Source organism: Ambystoma mexicanum, chromosome 5q (genome assembly GCF_040938575.1).
Source record: "Ambystoma mexicanum isolate Mex_15411 chromosome 5q, UKY_AmexF1_1, whole genome shotgun sequence".
Classification (NCBI taxonomy): domain Eukaryota; kingdom Metazoa; phylum Chordata; class Amphibia; order Caudata; family Ambystomatidae; genus Ambystoma; species Ambystoma mexicanum.
Window position 1 is genome coordinate 374,848,129 of NC_090933.1, and position 12,644 is coordinate 374,860,772.

Below are 12,644 nucleotides of genomic sequence, written 5' to 3' on the forward strand. Positions count from 1 at the left end.
GGGGGGGCAGCAAAGTAAGGAGGCAGGCATACAGGCATTACATGCATACACCAGGGGGGCAACGATTTAAGGAGGCAGGAATACAGGCATTGCATGCATACAACAGTGAACAGGGGGATCAGAGAAGCAAGGAGGCAGGCATACAGGCATCAAATGCATACAACAGTGGGGGCAGTGAAGTAAGGAGACAGGCGTACAGGCATTACATGCATACAGCAGGAAACGGGGGCAGAGAACTAAGGAGGCAGGCATACAGGGATTACATGCATACAACAGTGGGGGGCAGCGAAGTAAGGAAGCAGGCATACAGGCATTACATGTATACAACAGAGGGGGCAGTGAAATAAGGAGGCAGGCATACAGGCATTACATGCATACGTCAGGGGGCAGCGAAGTAAGGAGGCAGGCATACTGGCATTACAAGCATACAATGAGGGTGAAAGCGAAGTAAGGTGGCAGGCATACAGGCTTTACATGCATACAGCAGGGGGGAGCAGTGAAGTAAGGAGGCAGGCATACAGGCATTACATGCATACAACAGGGGGCAGCAAAGTAAGGAGGCAGGCATACAGGCATTACATGCATACAACAGGGGGGGCACCGAAAAAAGGAGGCAGGCATACCGGCATTACATGCATATACATCAGGGGGCAGCAAAGTAAGGAGGCAAGCATGCAGGCATTACATGCATACAACAGGGGGGAGCAGCAAAGTAAGGAGACAGGCATGCATGTGTTACATGCATAGAACGGGGGGGCAACAAATTAAGGAGGCAGGCATCCAGGCAATACATGCATACAACAGGGAAATTGGTGCAGAGAAGTAAAGAGGCAGGCATACCAGCATTACATGCATACATCGGGGGGGGCAGCAAAGTAAGGAGGCAGGCATACAGGCATTACATGCATACAACAGGGGGGCACCGAAATAAGGAGGCAGGCATACCAGCATTACATGCATACATCGGGGGGGGCAGCAAAGTTAGGAGGTAAGCATACGGGCATTACATGCATACAGCATGGGGGACAGCGAAGTAAGGAGGCAGACACACAGGCATTACATGCATACAACAGGGGGAGCAGCAAAGTTAGGAGGCAAGCATATGGGCATACATGCATACAACATGTGGGACAGCGAAGTAAGGAGGCAGGCATACAGGCATTACATGCATACAACATGGGGGCACCGAAATAAGGAGGCAGGCATACCAGCATTACATGCATAGATCGGGGGGGCAGCAAACTTAGGAGGCAAGCATACGGGCATTACATGCATACAACATGGGGGACAGCGAAGTAAGGAGGCAGGCATACAGGCATTACATGCATACAACAGGGGTGGCAGCGAAGTAAGGTGGCAGACACACAGGCATTACATGCATACAACAGGGGGAGCAGCAAAGTAAGGAGACAGGCATGCATGCATTACATTCATAGAACGGGGGGCAACACATTAAGGAGGCAGGCATACAGGCAATACATGCATACAACAGGGAAATGGGTGCAGAGAAGTAAAGAGGCAGGCATACAGGCATTGCATGCATACAACAGGGGGGCAGCGAAGTAAGGAGGCAGGTATACAGGCATTACATGTATACAACAGGTGGGGCAGTGAAAAAAGGAGGCAGGCATACAGGCATTACATGCATACAACGGGCGGGCAGCGAAGCAAGGAGGCAGGCATACAGGAATTACATGTATGCAACAGGGGGGCAGCAAAGTAAGGAGGCAGGCATGCATGCATTACATGCATAGAACAGGGGGGGCAACAAATTAAGGAGGCAGGCATACAGGCATTACATGCACACAACGGGGAGCAGTGAAGTAAGGAGGCATGCAGTGTTATGGGTCAGACAGGGAGCAGACAGGGGCCTTTGTTGTTGAACTCAGTTGAGGGGGCCGGATAAAGCCTGCTGGTCCCCAATAGGCCACTTTATGCACATCTTTGCCCAATCAAAATGCAGGGAGGCACACAGCAAAGCAATTGGCAGCCTATGCAGGTGGAAAAAGGTGGTGGGCATCTTGGAAGTGCCACACGCTGGCATGCAAGGCCCGCAAGTTATAAGGATCACATAGATCAAGGTCTTTTTTGCTCATTCTTTTTTTTTCCAAAATGAAAATAACGTAATGAATTCTTCAGTCAGCATAACATCATAGGATCAAATTTAGATGGTGTTTCCCTGTTTCTGAAGGTCATCCGACCTCCTACCTTAGTGTAGGATGTTGAGATGCAGATCAGCACGGCCTCCGGGCGTGCATCAGGAAGGAAGGAGGGGGCCTTGAAAGTGACACTCGTGAGACATCCAAAGTGAATCGCTTGAACACTGCCTTCAAACTGAGCTGAGCACAGACTTCAAACTGACTCAACACCAGCTTACCGCTTGGATCAATGTGACTTGCTGCACTTGAAACTGGTTTGACCCACATCTACAGCCCCTCGAAGCTTGGTTTGACACTGGTTAACTGCCTAAAATTGAAATTGGGTACTTTCAAGTGGCCCTGTTCCCCTGTTCCATTTATACACCTTTTGAGGCAATGGAGAAATGTAAAGTGTCTTTTGCAAATGTTTTCATTGAGACATATCCTTTTTTATCGACATTGTTGCATTTTGCACATGGTCTTTCACTTTTCTGTAATGGCTTGGCAGGTGAAGAACAATGGTTTGGTGAGTTGCCCGGTGCGATACCAGAGGTTAAGATTAACTCTAAATCTTCCAGCCATCACCTCTTTTGTTGTGCCGAAAAATTCTGTTTAGCCAACTCAATTCCACGATCACCCATTTTACTGGTCCATCAGTAGTCAACAAACTCCAAAGTTTCCACATGTATTTTTCTTTATACAGATATTTTTATATTTGCCTCTTTAAGTTTCCATATTTGTTTTTCCCCACTCTATACTATGAACAGAGCATGAGAAAGGAAGTTACTTACAATGGTTACAAAAGAATCAATTTAAAGAAACATCAACAGATACCAGAAACGAGTTCCAAGATGTAATCAAAATGACCTTGGAAATTCTATGTAGCTGTTGAAAAGATTTTTCAAAAACCATGGGTCTCATTATAACTCTGGTGGTAACCGTGGCGGTAAAAATGGCAGGCTGTCGACAGAGTAATGCTTTCTTTTTCCACCGGAAAAAGTAACTCCCCATTCCCATTCGAGTCCCACAGGACTCAATGGGAAAGGGGAGGACGGGTGCACCAGCACTGCGTGCAACAGTGCCGGTACATCTGTCAAAGTCTGCAAGCGGCTGCCTTTCTGCCCACCAGGTCATACCTGGCGAGCGGAAAGGCATCTGCATGCAGAACTCGGAGTGTGTCGCTCCAGTAACATCAGTGTCGGTAGCTTACCTGCACCATTGTTACCGGACCGGCATACTCATAATGAGGCCCCATATGTCTCTATTGAGTCCAGTAGAAACTGGTTCAATCTGATTTCTACCTGGTCAATATGTTGACTGTCCACATGAACAATGTGTCGTGATGAGAAACCCGAGCATCTTAAAATTTCTGAAAACCTTTAAGGCATGGTAAAAAAGAAAATGTGTGAAGGGTTGGCGGGAGATGAAACTGGCTGCACGTTTGACCAGTGTGGACTGCATGTGGGTTAACTTTCCCTGTGACATTTAGCCATGCCCATCTGCCACAGGCACTGCAGCTATGTTCACTGTACCTGGCATGGTCTTTGTCAATGAAATCGATTCACTAAGTTGCATTGCATCCAATTTCAATAGCTCCTCATTATGGTTGAACAACACCCCTTCCACATCTCACACAGTGGATAGATGTGTTCATAAGAGAACCTGTCCCCAGTCTAGCTCTTTATTGTAAGCTTAGGAACATTCCTTTTGTTTTGTAAGCATCGCTGTGTGCAACAGTATTCCACTTTAAACCAGTGTTTCCCGATAAATATTCTTTATACCCTTGTTACGGTCTAATTAGCACTCCTGTATGGATGTTTGAATTCTACATATTTGGAGAGGGTCACAGGGTAGATGGCTATTATTAAACAGAATGCACTGCCATTAGTGTGCCTTCACTGTTGACATTTATTTTACATTTTGCTATTTATCTGCCGTACATTTAGACAGCTCCAGTTCAGCAGCATTTATGCCTAGCATAGGTTTGCCCTCACAAGGTTTTTGTCTTTGGTAATATGACGCCTGATTCTCCCGTGCTAGCGAATTTGGCTTTTTCACAATAGTATCCTTTAACCCAAAACGTCTAATCTTACTTCCAATAGCTTGTCTTTACTTCACTTCTGGAATGTTCATAAGTAACTCTAATTTCAATGTCATAGATGTATAGGATGCTCAACTCATTAACTGTTTTTGACATATAGATTGTAAATGTTTCTCCAGATTCTCTTTAAACTAACGCCCTTATGCACTGCTCTTCGAGATGTATGTTTAGTCTGGCAAGATGATGGAAAGATTGGGCTGCCAATGGGATTCAAAGACGTAATAGGAATGGACAAGTCTAGCTTCCTGTTCAATCGCTCTCTAATATCTATCTCTCCAGGTAGTTTATTCCTTTCCCTGTCTTTATTAATCACTAAGATCAGCACCCGGAGCTGAGTTGAGAGGAAACTCTGTATTATTTAACACAATATCTTTGGGTATACATTTAAGGGGCCATTACTTTTTGTGCTAGCCCAGCATTCTACTTAACATATTAAGGCACCAGGTTTTACACCTCTTTATTAACACATACCTCCACTGGAATCATACATGTATTGCCCATCACTTGATACAGTGTTCTATTAATTTTATATTGGGCCAAATAATCTTTCTCGAGGACTGTTGCTCCACTCTTGTAGATAACATTCGGGTACAGCTTATTTTGGAGACATAAAGCACAGGCCCTCATTATGAGGTTGCTGGTAACCCCGGCTTACCATTTCTGCCTCCCGGGGCGATGGAAGAACGGTAAGTTCCCATTCCCGTGGAGTCCCGACTCCACGGGAATGGGAACACTGAAGCACCGGCACCATTAGCGCTGGGGCCGATGCTTCAGTGAAAAATCTGTTGTTACTGGCCTGAACTACCAGTATGTCAGCCCTGCCAGTAGTTCACAGCCCCTACTGGCAAATTCAGAGTGACTGAAGAAGGGATGGCTGTATTGTCTGCCTCTTGCATTATATGCATTAAGGAATCAGCCCGGGTTGGACCACCACCTCACACCCCATGAGTTAGTAAAAGGAAGGCTAAAGAGAACGCTCATGTCTCCTCCATCGAGGAGTAGAAGTGATACCCAGACAACTGCAGATTTGTTAGGAAATGAGTTATGTACGTATTTGACATGTATGACCGCTAGTATCTCTGCCATTGCCTGTACTTTTTTCCAGACTGGGTCACTCATAATGAGGGCGACAATTTGAAAAATTTAAGTAAGGTGTCACCATTCTTGTGGGTTTCACCCGAATTAATGAATTTATTATTTAATTGTGGTTTGGTTACATAAAGAAACATTACACAAATTAAAACAAGATAAACCAATGAATGCATAAGATAGTAAACCAATAAATTCATCAAATAATACCATCATTAATACAATAATGCCCTCAAACAACAAAATATGAAGTGTGACATACTTCCCATTCATTTTCCCATAGACAAAAAGGTTGTTTTTCCCAAAGCGCACAGCCCAAATCACTGGATGGATTTGGACCGGGTCCAAAACAGCTTGGGCACAAAGCATTGACTTGCGATCCATGTATGGTTTGAGGTTATTCTGTGCAGTAGTTATTCAAATATTTGACAAAAATAGATTAGATAGCTATATCTTGGGAATTTACCCAAAATCAGGTTTTTTTTAGAAATAAATGAAACAACCACCATCTTGTTTCTCTCTTAATGCAAGAGATATTTGAGGTTTTAGCCAAGGAAACACAGGAAAAAACTAGTTCCAGGTCAAAAAACATGCAAATGCCTTCAGGCTAGATGTGGGGGGTGGCTAGAGGGCACTAGTGAAACTTGGCAGTTGGAGGGGGTCTAGGGAGGTAGTTTGCAAAACAAAGCTTTCTTTAGCCTCGGGTAGAGTGTCGGATAACTGGCATCTCAAAGCAAACTGCATCACAGAAACAATGTGTGTTGTGGGGGAAAAGGGAGAGACCAGGCCATCCAGGGTGTGGGGGGGAGCTGGCACAGATGAGGGCAGCATTACTTGGTCAGGAGGAAAGCATTTATTTGTGCCTGTTTTGCCAATATTCGCCGCTATATTCGAGGCTATAAAGAACTGTAGATAACTGAGGGTATGTGTAGTTCAGTAGACGTGGATACAGATTTTATTCATTTTTTATTTTTTGAACTATATTTTTACATCTATAGTGATGTTGGGGGTGAAAAATCAATGGTCTCCCATCCATGCAGTAACCAGGATAGACCCTGATGAGCTTCAAAGTGAGGAAAGGGACTGTCTCCTCGAGCCATGTTGCATGATAAATTAGCCAAACTTACAAGACTGTGTAGAGAAACGTACTGGTCCATTCTTTGCTTTGAAGCTATGCAGGGTCTGTTCTGGTTACTGCTTGGATGGGCTATCGAATGGGCATCAGAATATCTTTTTTTTAAAAACCATGCTACTGTCAGTCCTTGAAAGTTTTAGTTTCCCAATTGAATTGAATGTATGTGATGATTATGGTTTACTTATGGTGTTTTATGTTCGATTTGTAGTGGTTTTGCTAATAAAAATGAAATTGTGTTTACTTTTTATTTTGCTTTTTATCTTTCTCTGTATGTAAAAATGTCATAATTTGTTCTCTTTTGTCAATTTCGTTAAACTTTTGTAAAGGTTATATTGTTAACCAAAACAAATAATAAATGTTATCCCCTCTGAAGCATTGTGGCGACAGTACAACACTGGAAAGCCAGTGATACCTCTAGCCTTATTAAGGGTAGAGCTTGAACAGCTGCACTACCCTGCGCACGTAACTAGGCAAAGCCTGACAGCAGCTATTGCAGAGGATTGGTTTGTACCAAACTTGTTAGAACATGTTGCCTTTTATGTATTAAATTGCATTGTATGTCAAAAGTGTACCGCTGGGCACACACTGCGAACAATCAGAGGAGTGATTCCTCAACTGTACGGACCTTTTCAGCATTTACCTATTGACTATGTTGATATGCTGCCAAGTATGCAGTGGTATTTAGGTTTATTTTAGTGGTGGTGTGCCCCTTTTCGAGATGGATTGTAGCTGGTCCATGTACACACCCTGATGCCACTTGCGCTGCAAAGTTTTTAGTTTGAGAAGTCGTTCCTAGATGGGGAGTGTGTGAGGTGCTGAGATCCGACAATGGGCCCCATTTTGTTAATGAACTATTTTAGCAGATTAGCCTATTGCTTAGCATAACACATATGTGTTCTTCTGCTTATCACCAGCAAGTGAACAGGTTATGTAAAAGACTTTATGGCATTCTCAAAGAGAGAATGGCCAAATAAATATTGACACCGAAGAAGGGATGGCTGTATTGCCTGCCTCTTTTATTATATGCTTTAAGGAATCAACCCAGGTTGGACCACCACCTCACACCCCATGAGTTAGTAAAAGGAAGGCTAAAGAGAACGCCCCTGTCTCCTCCATTGAGGAGTAGAAGTGATACCCAGATGACTTCAGATATGTTAGGAAATGAGTTATGTACATATTTGACATGTATGACTGCTAGTATCTCTGTCATTTCATATCAACTCAAGCGTAAGGTATGTCGGTCTCAGGACACAGATGAAGACCATTCAGCAACTGGATGTGGAAAACTATTATTTGTGCCCAACATACTCATTGAAGACCCATTCTTAGTGCGCAATTTCACAAGAAAATGGCACAAGCCCTGTTTTAGTGGACCATTCATAGTTGAAGGTGTCACTCCTTCAGCAGCAAAGGGCCAAGAAAGGCACGTCTGGATACACTTGGGCTACGTGAAGCAGTATGCTGGTGAGACAGATGCACCCCCACCCATTGATTCTGAAGCAAGACAAGAAGAGCACATGCAAACTCGATTGATGGTGAAGAAGAAGGACGCTAAGAGTGCTGATTAAATAAATGCAAGTGTGCATTTGGACTGTGGCTTATCCCAAACACTCCTTATAGATATTTTAGCATGAGTTGAAAAGCAAACATTCTCAAGCCACAAGGATCTTTTGAATTGAACTTTAGAAAGTGTTAATGTGCTAAAAATGCTAGATCTTGATTTTGAGTATGATGACTGGAAAGGGGAGCAGTTCCTTGATTCATTCCTAACTGAGTTTCTTTTTGGTTAGACTCATGGTTCTATTCAATGCCGGTGCCCATAGACTACTTATCGCTATCTTTGTTTACATATTTCAAGTCCATCCTTATATCATTCAGTGTAATACTAACATTTGTGTGTTTCTGCAAGATCGTAAAAATCGCCCTACAATTAGAAGGTTGCTAATGGAGATAATTGAGCAGATTCGGCAGCTACCTGAGCATTTAATGAGGCTACCTGGTTAAAACAGGTTTTTTCCTTCCTTAAATGTAGTACACAGGCACAATGTTGACTGTTGAGAATATTGCAGTTCCAGAAAGTGAGCAGACTCAGCGACGTGTGGAGAGACGCCAGTGGTGGGGTCTCATGTACTGGTGTATAATATATGTGTGCTCAGCATTTATTATTGTTTTTCTGATTTTTGCTAATTCACACAGCTTACTTTATTGGTCCCAAAAAGATAGGAGTCCCCTTGATTCTTCCCACTCCATTGATTTATGGAGAGTTATCTGGTGCATAGAGACCAAGGCCATATGTGATTATCCCTATACCAGTAACACATGTGAAGTCACCCATTTCTCTGACAAGTTGTCCTATGATTCCCCCTGTAGGAGGGTCCCTTTTTGATATACTCGATGACCATTATGTATGTGCTCATTTGGCAAGAAGGAGACATAGGAGAAGCACAATGGAAGATGATTATGAGTTAAATAATTATCTAGACAGTACAGCACATTTGAGGAACAACATGTGGTATCAACACATGAAAGAGGTGGTAAACAGTTATCTGAGGAGAGTTGCTATGTTTTTTCTCTCTTATTGTATGCTATGGGGAAGTCCAAGATATTCATAGCTATAGAAAAGGATATTCAGGCAGTTCCCTGACTCACCTAACAACCTGTTATATAAAAGGTCAGTTCCAGGGTCAAACAGCATCTTTGGTACGGATGACTGAATGGTCAGCTCCAGAAGAAGGTGATTATGTTCAAGATTCTAAGAAAAGAGCAAGCGCACACACCAGAGATCGTGTGATAAGATACGAACAGGCTGGAATGAAGGGAGTCAGAATCATATGGGAAATAAATAAAAAGCTCAATTGCCAAGGAAAGACTAATGAATAAATATGAAGATTCAAGGAGAGAGGCCAAATGAAAATATTATGAACAGTGCTTTCTCCAGATGAATGGAAAGAATGCATAGTCGTATGCAGAGCTGTGACAGTAACAGGACATCACGAACCAGATATAGATTGTGTGGAAAAGGGATGCAAACCTCTCTGGCCAGGGGAGGACTGTGTTCTATAGTGATTGTTCATGTTCCAGCATTGGTGATACTGAAGGATGACCTGAACATTGGAGAGTTTCCAAAAGAAGATGCTCACCTGAGAAAGACGAGATCAGTTAGATTCCTCAATTGAACAAAGATGGAGAACTACTTCTCAGCTAAATCAATAGAAGCTTTCAATGACATTCCGTATGAACAGAGTTTGTTCAGCCAGACTTCACCGATATTAACAACAATCTTCATGCCAAGGATCCAGACAATGGCGAATGCCAGATGGTTACAGAAAACCAGATGGGAGTTCCTGCAGACGATCAACACTACCATAAAGGGATTTAATGCTATCAAAGAAGAGCTGAGAGCAGTAAGACTGATGACTCTTCAGAACACATTTGTCCTGGATATGATTACAGCTATTGATGGAGGTGTTTGTGTCAAAATTGGAGAATCATGTTGCACATGCATACCTTCTCACGATGAAGAGAATGGGACCTTGACAGAGGCCATAACGATGCTGACAAACTTGCACGTCAATATGGAAGATGAAGTAGAAGACATTGAAGATGACAGCTGGATTGCATCAATCTTCTCATGGGTTCCACAATGGATGCCAAATGTCTTTAAGTTTCTTGGAGGCTTGTTGGTGATGATCATGTTTGGATTCTGTGTGATCAGTATAATAATCACACAGTGCAAGAAGACAGCAAAGAAAGCATCAGGAATGAATATTATGATCGATGTCGAGTCAAGGTTTGGACTCAAAGAGCTGACAGATGAAGAATACAGAGACTATGTAAAGGCCTGTATTCATGCACCTGTGGGAACAAAGTTCCTATATCCGAGAAACCACAAGAAGTATGTGAGAAGATATATTTACAAGAACAAGAAAAATGGGTGTCCACTGTCTGTGGAACACGCCTGACCCCTGCACACTTGTGGTATTGTCAACAGACAAACAGTAATTATTTGATTTGTCAATAGTAGATTTTATAAATGATCTGATTTCCCTGTAATTATTTGAGCGAGCCCCGTGCGCGTTTTACACGTTTGTGATTATATCAATTAGTTCTGTCTCTTAAAGGATCATTTTGGTAATATAATTTCCACAATGTTCAAAATGTTCAAAAATATGTGCACTTTATTAGTGCATGTTTCTGCATGCTCAAATCAACATATTGTTCATTAGGATATTGTACATTATTCCCCATCTAATACAACAATAGTCCACGCATATTGTGTTATACAGTAATTAATGTCTGCATGTTAGGGCTTTTAGTACAAATATAAAAGCTCAACGCGTTTCAGGACTCAAGTTCCCTTCTTCAGGAGCGGAAGTGAATATTTACACAATGTTCAGAAGATTCTAATATTCTCATAGTCTTCAAAGGCATCTATGTAAAAAAAAATAATGAAGAATGATTGTGTTTTAAATATCTTATTGTTTGTGGACCAATTAAATCTTAAACTAAACATTATTTTCCATTGTTTAGAGAGGCCCTACCTCTCATCGGTGCCGCATGGCGGTCTTGGTTTTGGGTGATAATAATTAGGTGATGAAGGGACAAAGAGTAAATTCCTGTCCCGCCATCTCCTAAAAAATTATTGAGTACATTTTGAGCGTTATATCTTAGTTACCCTACTGCTAAAGTGTACAGCACAGTTAGGTGCAAATATGTTGCTGTCTTTAAGACCTACCTCCTGGTGTGGTATGGCCACGGAATGCTAGCATGTCTTAAAGTGGCTGATCCCTCAGAGGTTATGGTTGAATGGTTCAGGTGAGTACTTCAGACTCCCAACAGGCATTTGGCTTAAACTCTCCATTTCTGGGGGAAGCATAATCATACAGAGGATTCTATTGTAGCTCTTCTTTACATTACCAATTATCATCATAGTTAATATATGAGACATGGCTGTCCCTTAGTTGGGTTACCTTTATGGAGATGCTCATGTAACCCGCATTGGACGTTAATTGACTGTGTTGGCGACCGCCTCACTTAAGCCCGTGGTGGTCCTGAATGGAAAAGATTCATAGCACTAGATTCAGTATTTTATCCTAGTTAAAGAATTCTTTAGTGAAATCTGCATGGGAACCTCTAAAAATATCTTACCTACAGAGTGGGTCTTCAATTGTGCACTGGTCAGAGGGCGGGCTCAGGACTGACATGTGGGTCATATACCGTTCAAGTGTATGTGCGCCGCGGCGCTCTCACGAAACCTAAAGGTAAGTATAGTTTGTGTCAGGTAAACTACTTCAAGTCAACAATGTATATCGAATATGTATGCGTCGAGGTGCCATAGCGCACCCTCAAGTCATTGTAATTTCATATCAGATACACTACTACGATGCCAATGATCTGCTTCAAGAGAACCATCAGTACTGTATTCATCTCTTACCTGTAGTTGTAAGTTCTGCTGTTTTCTCTGAGCTTGCTAAACATCCACAGATGGTGTGCTGCTGTGTTAAGAATCCATTTTCAGGTTGCTGTGACGTTTATTCGTGTCTGTGTGATGACGTCACATATAAACAAAAGGACGTCATCATGCAGCGCATGTTTTTCTTGATGCAATATGTCACCTCAGTGAAATCTGTTTATTTTATGGCCAGAGGTGTATCTACTAGCATATATGATGGAATTAAACCCGTCATACTGTATAAAGTGGTGCTCAAGGAAAATGATGATGTAGTCGTAGAGGCAGCAAATCCTGTAGTCAGCGGATAATGGATTGGGGGAATGGAGCGCAGACATGGTAGAGGCTACAAATAACACTGGATGCATTAGAGGAAGGGACACAGAGAGGATGGCACGTACCTGTGTCACATATCCATGCTGACACTGTTGATGTGTGGTGCAATTCTAAAATGGACAAGATGTAATGGGCACGACACAAGATTTTGGACAGGGGGTCAAGATTTAGAAGTGCCCCAAGAATGGTTCTGTTGAGATAACAGGTTATTCAATGTATTAGCCAATTTGGTACATGATATATGCTCGCTTATAACAATTTGAGGATTTTTCAGGTATAGTGTTTTCAGGTTTAGCATTGTTGCAATAACACATTTTTGCAGGTTTAGTGCTGCTAAAGTGCATTAAGGACTGCCAGGGAAATGTCAACACAATGTTGTAAAAAAAAGCATTTGTG